The following is a 9,990-nucleotide window of genomic DNA, read 5'->3' on the forward strand; positions in this document are numbered from 1 at the left end:
AATATGCGTGTGCGACTCCAAGCAGTCATTCAAAATCGAGGAGGTAACACACGATTTCGAAGTACAGATGAGGTGACCGTACATGAACGTGAGAGGCGAGGGGACTCACGAAAAACAAGCACCCCGAAGGGATCAAATCCCCGCCACGTCCACGTCGTTGATCCTGGGTTACGCCAAGAGCGGGGGCACGACCGCAAACATAAGGTTGAAAAATTTTTAAAATTGACAATTTGAATTTTCCATGATCAAAAAAATGAATAATTCGATTGCAACACCTCGTAGCTGATAAAATCCCGTTCAAAATGCTCCGCGGAGAGTCGTTCTACGACGATTTGGTCAGAAGATATGGCAGAGTTAAGATTTCGTGGAATTATCTGCTTCAAACTCACGTAGCTCCGTCAAAAAAGGTCGTAATGGAGTGAACAGGGCAGCATTTTTGAGAGAAAGGGTTGAAGTTTCGTAAAAAATTGGTCAATTTTAATTTCCGATTGATTTGAGTACAGTTTCGGGGGGTGCGTTTTAACTCGATTTTAGACACATTCGATATGACGTTTTTCTTGGTGAAAGTGATTAAAAAATCTTCGAAAATTAAAAATGAGTAAAACTGGTGGATGTCACGTAAAGAATATGAGATCAGCTTCAAAATGGTGTCCCGAAAATCGTTTTACGATGAGTTGGTCAGAAGTTGACGCGGTTCAAAGATTTTTTGGAGTTTTTTACTTCAAACACGACTAGCTCGGCGGGAAAAAATCGTAGGGAAACCGCAAAAAAACCATTTCAAAGGTGAGAAAATTTCCTATCTTTCAGGCGAAATCAATTTTCGAGAAAAAAAATCCTGCTCTCCGTACATTCGATTCAAGTTTGCATCAAACAAAGAATTTACGCACTGTTCGTTTGAAAGTAGCGCTTCTATGAAACGCGACATGGAAACGGATATCCGCTTCATGGAGCTTGTAGATGACATTGCAAGCTTCAATTTGAATGCCTGTTCGTCCCTGTAAGAGCTTCTGGTTCAAAGATACAGCCGTTTAAAAATTCGCTATTTTTCGCTCAGAGGTTGGGTGTTGCTTTAATTGTTTTGAGGAGTGTAGTAAGAAGAATGATATACTACGTATTCAAAGACTCGAATATTACGATCACGATTTGCAACCCTGACAATCCACCAATTGACACCTCAGAATCTGACAGGGTTACACGACCACGCACTCCGCTCACCCGGCAGTGCATACCCCCCTCAACAACTACAGCCAGCCCAAAGTTTAAAATGCCCGAATCTCGACCACCACGCCGTCCAAGACCGGCTTCAGCCGCCTCGTCTCGACCACCCGTTATCTCACCCCCCACTAGTCCACTTGCGGACCGCTCAACGTACACGACGTCGAGTGACGAAGACCCATGCGATCTGCACTCCGTTGTTACAGACAGCGATAGCGATAGTGACAGCATTCGAAGTATAGTTACTCAATGGTGACAGCGATGACGACCCCGCAATAGCCACGCGACCAGAAGTTCAACGTTCGGGAAACCCGAACCGATCTCCCGGCAAACCTCAGCCAAATCCAAATCAAGAATCCACGCGATATAATGATAATCGACCAAATAACTTCGATAATTTTATGAATAACATGAACGATGTAATGTCCATACCCAATGTATCCGAAACAAACGACGGTCTGCTTATGTTGAGCGAAAACTATGCACACTTCATATCGGCTGACTGCACGTGGACCAACCCTCCAGAGAAGCAACTAGCGGACGGGAAATTCATAAGTAGAGAAATTATAGAGAACCGTAACCATTCTAAACTCCAAATTTTAACAACATTAACGAAAAATGAACACGTCTATACCTTAATAGTGAAATCTCACCACCACAACACAACTAGACTGAACGATCTATTCAACGTATTAACAAACCTAAAACACACCTTATACGAGCATAGCATCCAATCCGTTGCACTCCCTATCGCAGGTGATCGCATCGCATCGATGAGTTTCGGCCATCGGTAATAAAAAAAATGCTCTGCTATATTTTCCGCGACTCACCTATTTGGGTCATCATTTGCCTGAACACTACTATCATACTAGAAGAAAGATTTCGCGAGGACATTATTAAAGAAAACCCTGGTAGGAGGACACCAAGGAGTGACCAAGGTCTATAAACGTAAATGAGAAAAATATTTTTGGCCTCACATGAAACAACAAATTCAAAATTTCGTCAGAACATACGAAAGCTGCCAACGAAAGAAATTAGTCAGAACCAAAACAAAATTACCAATGGTAATTACAGATACGCCGGGAGACGCGTTTCACAAAGTTGCTCTGGATATAGTAGGCCCCCTCCCCCTAACAAAAAACAGCAATTGCTACCTCCTAACCATATAGTGTAATTTGACAAAGTTCATAGACGCTATCCCAATCGCAGACGCGACGGCCCAATCGGTGGGAACAGCTTTTGCCACGGAATTCATCTCACGATATGGCACACCTTACGCAATACTCACCGATTAAGGCCAGAATTTCATGAGCACAACTATGCGGCAAATCTGCAAAAGTTTCAATATTAAACAGATCCATACAGCCCCCTACAGACCACAGTCGAATGGATCCATAGAAAGAGCCCACTTAATGTTAATAGAATACATCAAACACTACACTAAGGCCGGTAAAGATTGGGACAAATATATACGATTCGCGATTTTCGCTTACAATACATTGGTGCACGAAGGCACGAATTTCACCCCGCACCAACTTATCTGTGGAAAAGAAGTAGGATTGCCATCTGACCGAACTCCAACCGACGCGGTGACCCAAACATACAACACCTTAGCCTCAGACTTATTAACAAACCTGCAAGATATTCGCAGACGCGCAGCGCAAAATTTAAAAGACATGAAACAAAAGTCTAAGTTACTTTACGACAGAACCATTAACCAACCATTTTTTGAGGCAGGACAAGAAGTCTTTGTAATAAACGAAACATGAGAAAAATCTGGCGACCACTACAAAGGGCCGTACATTATTGAACGCATAATTAATGATATCAACGTCGAAATTCATATAACGCCAACCAAAACAAGAATCGTTCACATCAACAAGTTAAAACCAGCTATCCGCCGAGATTAGACAATTAACTTGGAGCGAGTAATGATAAACACAGTAGCTGCACGTAATACGATATACGACTCTTAACAACCATTGAAATTACAGAGGCGGTGCGACCCCGGTAGACGATGATGCTCCGTACACGTTACGAACATTCACAACGAACGCAGGAATTCACTACGAGCAGATAAGGAATCTACACACGTATAACAAAGAATGGAAGCTGATAAACATAAATTTAGAAACCTTTCTAAATAAACTAAAAACACTGGCCGAATACACAGATTTTAACTTAGAATGTTGCACTACGGCAGGAGCCATATGCGATGTGAAGGAAATGATAGTTATGCAAAAGAATAAAGTATCAACCCTTACAGAACTCCAGGAACAAGTTAAATACCTGGTGGAAGATGACGACGAGGACAACACTCACAGCAAATTGGCTAAAGTCGCACACATACGCCACAAAAAAGCTTGGTTCTCCTTCATGGGGAAAATTCATAAAACGCTATACGGAACCCTTACAGAGGAAGACGGTCCGTATTATAATGATCAAATAGACAGGCTATTCAATGACACGACTCACATTGCTTCACTCCTGGCCATCCAAACACACGTGGTACAATCAATGTTAGGCGCACAGCGCAAAGAAATAGATAACATCAACGGTCATATAACCGAACTAGATTACCATATTTCGTCTTTGCTCAACATCACCGAGAAACTACAACGAAGTGTACACAAGAAATACGCAACAAGATTGACCATAACCAAGCATTTAGTATATCTGGACAAAATGATAAACGAATACGAACTCGACCTAACTAACCTAGTCGATGCAATACTCTTCGCCACAGAAGGCATCATACACCGTAAGATACTAACCCCCGAACAAATTATGTCCAGTATACTACACGTTCAATCCCTAGAACCACGACTAATATTCCCGACTCCCCTAAAAACTATCTACGCACAAGACCTCGTCAAATTATCAAAAGTGGAAATAGCATTCAGTGAACCAAATCTAATCTACGTCATAGCTATCCCCTTACTGAACGACGAAACATTCAATCTATTCCACCTATTACCTGTCCCAGTGAAACAGAATTACGACAACACTTCTGACAAATTTGCGTACATCATCCCAAACCATGAGTACATCGCAATTTCTTTAGATAGATCTATATACTTTGAATTATCGGAACAAAGCTTACAACGATATAAGCAATCTCAAAACTATTATATTTGCAACAGACACCAACCACTGTTCCATAGCGCGAATCACAGATCCTGCGAAATAGACCTCTTCCTAGAAAACTCAATTCATGCTCTAAGTCGGTGTAACGTAATGTTGAACGCATTCGACGGATCGTATTGGACAGACCTGACAATCCCCAACACCTGGATCTACTCGGTATCAGCACCCGAGACCGTACACATAGTATGCCCTAAGAATAACGTAATACGACTCGTGTTGATAAACTCTGGCACACTAACACTCAACAACCAATGCACTGGTCACTCCAAAACAGTGAAACTCACCACATCAAATGCAATCTTGACATCCACAACGACCCGATCATACACTCCAGATTTTACCCTAAATTTAACCAACATCTACCAAGATTTCATGGAAGGGACGAGCATCAATTTCTCCGCTTTACCAATTTTCCACATGTACAAACCAATCCGTTTAGACGCGCGCGATTTGGCCACGAATGGGGTAGCACTCGATGACATCGTAAAACAAGCGAAAGAAATTAGCACTCACCGACGAGCCGAACAACGGTCCTCTGACATAATAAGCGACGGGCTTCCATATGGCGGTATCGCTTTAGCGATAATCGGGTTTATATTTCTGGCCTACCGATTTTCGCTATTCAGTACAATTCTCAAACTCTGCATTTGCAACCGTAACAGAGGTACGCGACACGACGCCCGACTAGGACACGAAGCCTACGAGAAACCTATCGAACTTAGCGTCGTTCGACCCCAAATTGAATTATACATACCGGAGGTCACAAATGACCAACCTCTTGCAACTCACACGGACCCGAATCCACATACTTCGCACAACCGCCAGCTCGCCTTACCACCCCCCGTTCCTCGGCAATCTCCAAAACTCGCGATCACCTCTCGAATGAAACAATATTATTGAGACAAACCGCGATGCACAGCAGCAGATATTGTTATTGCGTATTTTGTCAACAAGACAAAACCTGTAACCCTACTCTAGAAATAAAACTAGAGTCGAAGATAAGGATAGAATAGCACACCACATAATATAAGCACTTATTATAGAGGATATGATCTCTCTGATACTTTTATTGCTTATAACGCTTTCGATTGTAAGTACATCCTCACACACTTATAGTAGATAGTTATTTTTATTGAACTAAAAAAATGTTTCCTAGGAATAATATAAATGACGAAACAATGTTTGCCGAGTCAGCTTATTTTAATTTAAAATTTCAAAAAATAATGTTTTTTTTTTAATTAAAAGCTTTGCGAAGTCAGAAGCACTAAAATTTACAAAATTGTATGCACTTGATGTCCAAAAATAGTGGCAAGTTGCAGGGATGGCTCGTCAAGTCGACTGTTTTCCAATTTTTGTTTTAGTTATGAATAAATTTGAGTAAATAACGAAACATCTCAAACGTACATAGTGCAACCAGTAATTACAAATTAAAAGTTGTAAGTAACGAACTAGGTGATACGAAGTTCACCGGGTCAGCTAGTAATAATATAAAAGTATCCGTATCTCAAATATGTATTTCATACTATATATATGAAATTACATTGTATCATTCATTATTAAAATATACATTGCATATATTCCTGCATTTATAATATTGTGTTTCATATCGTATCGTGGATATTGGCAATCATTTAATATACGAAAATGCCTCCCATAGATAGGCTGAAAAAGATTTTGATGAGTCCGGAATACCGTCACATTTTCGATGAACTTGGGAAGCCGGTGGTTGCGATTTCTCATATTTATCAAGAGATTAGCGATTTGTTGGAGGGAGCAATGTCACCAAAGTATGTATATACCATTATACTAACAAATAGATATGGTGTGCAAGAAGCGCTTCTTTCTTATCATAATTTGGAATGGCCCGCGAATCTAACATCTTCATCCATTGACATTGATGAATCGCTCAACAAATCGAATGACGGTACAGACATTAATTTCGTCATTCAAATACCGTTGAAAACATGGCATGACATAGATTGCGAGAAAGTAATTTAAAAGTCAATTAAAAAGGTCCAAAGAAACTATTCCACTATACGACGTGGAAGATGGACGAACGTGGTGTTTGGCCTCATTTATGAGGAGACGAAACTACCGTGTGCCTTCATGTTCAAAAGGTGTACGATCTCTAAAACTGGTATTTATGCGACTATTAACGGAAAATGCCCTGATTGCAAAGCCACTATGATAGGGATTATTGCTAACAAGCCTGCAGCTAACGTCTTGGCAGTACAAATGGAATGTTGTGTTGCGCTATTTGATTCTTCGGTGAAACATGTCACGAAACGATCTCTCAATGGCGAGAAGAGGGTCAAAGTTTCCGAAGCACTTGTTTCGGGAACTTCGTCAGCCATGACATGGCGCCGAAAGGAAGCTGACGATCTGATGGATCTGTATGACGATGAACCTCCCCAATTACCCAGAGCAGCAACCCTGAGAAAAGCTAAACAGCAGAAGCGCGATGAAGATTTGAAAGTTAAAGGGACGTGTCCCATTTTTAGTTTACAGAGTATGAAATATACCGACTATGTAGGAGATATTCATGCCATTGGCCATGATCCGTTCTTCGTCCATTACTGGACTCCCTCTCAAATAGCAGTGTACATGCATTATCACGAAATTCCTTACATCGATGCCACTGGCTCGTTGGTGACTAAATTACTTTTGCCAAACGGTGATAAATGTCCGCATGTTTACCTGTATCAGGCAGTTACCCGTACGCCGACTTACAAAATGCCCGTCTTCCAAATGTTGAGTTCCGTCCAAAATGTGAATGCGATCCAATATTGGATATTTGAGTTCTTGAGAATTGGTGAAAAGCATAAGTCACGGTTTCCAATGCCACGAACAGTGGTATGTGATTTCGACAAAGCTTTGCTGAATGCCATTGCTAAATCCTTCGGTCAATGCGTAAATCTCAAGAATTACTTGTCCACGTGTTATTCTTTAATTCTTCATCAGCCTGGAGTTAAAATCCCCAAGTGCTTCATACGTTTAGACATATGTCACTACATGCATTTTGTGTCACGTTGGAAGTTTTTCTCTGGATTGAATCCTGAAGTAAAAAAATGTTATCTCTTCGCTTTGGCATTGCTCACGAAGCAAACGAGCCTCACTGAAATTGAAGATTTGGCCAAAAGCATCGTTGTCCTTTCTCTCAACGAAGACGTTGGGAAGGATAGCCAAGGAGCCGAAGTGCCATGTGAACGAGCACGTTCACTAATTCTTGACAAGATCAAGGGCATCGTCGATGTAGAGGTGAAGGCAGAAATTTCCGATGAGAATGTTTCCTTTGAACCTGACGTTACCTTAGACGATTGTAATATCGTGAGATGGGCTCACAGTTTGATCGCTGAATGTCGCGAAACGGTACGATCGGCAGGTACCGGGGATCAAGTTAACCCCTATTACGTCCCGGAGTTGAGCAACCATTTGAAGAATTTGCTCTATTATTTTCCATTATTTTCAGGTGTTATGATATCGGTATTCGGGTACGGGGAAATAAATATCAGTTCAGCATCTGTCGAATCAGAGATGAATGACGTCAAGCATGTCATGCTAAGAAACAGTTCTCGGCCAATAAGGGCGGACAAGTTTGTCGCTGCACACTTACGTTCATTCGAAGGTAGAGCGAAACTAGCTGTTACGTCGCACGAATGGGCAATGGACGAAGGTAGTTCGGCGGTAAACCCATCTCGTCCGGTTGACAGTTCTTTCGATACTGCGATCGAATATAATCCAAATTCAATACCAATCACGGCTATGCTTCTTCCGGCTGTGGATGCAAAATCCTTTTCCCACGACGATTTTGCATTTAGTCATACTTCTCCTGATAGTCTCAAAAAAATGATGATCGATGTGGTGACGATGGAAATAGATCCCGATAAAGACGATTTTTCTCTTCCCCTTGTCGGTAAAAACCATGATAACGATTCGGAATCAAACGTTGAACATAACTGGAGGAATAAGAATCCGTCAGGTTCAACCAGAAAGAGAACGTATCTGGATGCCTGTCCAGAATTTGAATTAACAAGTTTTACCAAAAAATGTGTGGGTGTTGGCCTTTTGGAAAACGGTAATACACGCCCTTCGGTACCGGCCCAGGGAATACGAATTATTGTTCGCAACACGTGCGGTCCTGATAGTTTATTATCCGTACTCGCTGGCGCATGCGTAAATGATAGGTATAAGCATAGATATATTGGTATAAGCAAGAAATTTCCGATTCGAATTCTGATTGTATACGTTTCTTGCAGGATTTTTTGAAGGATGGTTGCTCAGCCAAAATTTTTGAACAAAGAGATTTACTGTTGAAAAATATTCCCCAGTTTGAATCCACCCTTGAAAATCGAGTGTTGACCGTCGACTGCTATGCAAGTATAGGAAACACCGCGCAATACTTGCTGGTTGATGATCCAAGCTACACGGAAACTACAGTATGTAGCGTTTGTTCGGCTAAAACTGTGCGGAAGTCCATCATCGTCCCGATCAATGTCGAAGTAATAGAAAAGCACGGTATGCATAGGCTCGGGGATGCGATAAAGGACGGTATGCCAACTAAAAAGTCTCTGTGCTGTGATCGAGAGAAAGAGAGAACTCTGGTCTACGGTTCGCAACTTACAGTTAAATGCGATCCTGTGGAGATCCGATTAGGTAAGAAGTGTCGGCTTGAGAACTTCCCGAAAAAATTGGATTTCTCAGGCAAGTCTTTCTGTTTCGCTGGAGTAGTAGTGCGTTATAGAGGACGAGGTAGAAAATCGGGGCATTACATCGGCTATTCTTATCAGGGCACAGAATGGATCGAGTTTGACGATACAAGGAAAAAAGTTAAGGCCAAGTCTGATAAATTTGAATTAGACCCATATCTGATTGTCTACGTTGTGGCATGAAGTGGTCACTCCACTTCACGGATTTAATACAGGATTTTGCAACGGCAATAATAAAACGAAAAATATAACAGATGTATCAGAATATATATAGATGGAAAAACCGGTGAAAAGTTTGCAAAAAAAAAATACAAAAAAAGTTTTGAAAAAATACAAATGTTACGTCGGTAAACGCTGCCACCAATTAGTTACTTGGGTAAAAGGTTCACCGGCGTTATTATTTAGGTTCGTTCTCGTTTTATGCAACTAAATGCAACTGCAGGAAAGGATTCAAAGTGATGAAGGTGATTGACAGTTTGTAGATGATTATGATGCGGCGAAGTATATTTATTTGCCAAGCTCGGGGAGGCTTACAGGCGTAATCAGACGTGTTTAAGTCTTGAAGAGTAATAATTATTATTGACCAGGCTCGGGGAGGCTTACAGGTGTGTTCAATGAATATTTGTAGAGTGACCGATCCAGGATTTCGGTGTGTGACTAAGGAACTGTGTCCTGGAAAACCGTACTGTTTGGTTCTAAGTTCAGAAGTGATTTCGATATAAAGATTAGGAATAAGGTAAGTTCGGTTTATCGAAAGAGGGGCTAGGTGGAGTGGGAGTGCACGTGTAGCTGACAGGGTGCAAATCGGGAAATCATTGCACTTGCATGTCATGCTGATGCAAGGTCGAGCAATGACCGATAGCAATTGAAATAGTAAGACAGGAAAAAGGATATCGGGTTGCATCCGGTAGAATTGGTGGTA

This window comes from Athalia rosae, chromosome 1, assembly GCF_917208135.1.
Source record: "Athalia rosae chromosome 1, iyAthRosa1.1, whole genome shotgun sequence".
Taxonomy (NCBI): Eukaryota; Metazoa; Arthropoda; class Insecta; order Hymenoptera; family Athaliidae; genus Athalia; species Athalia rosae.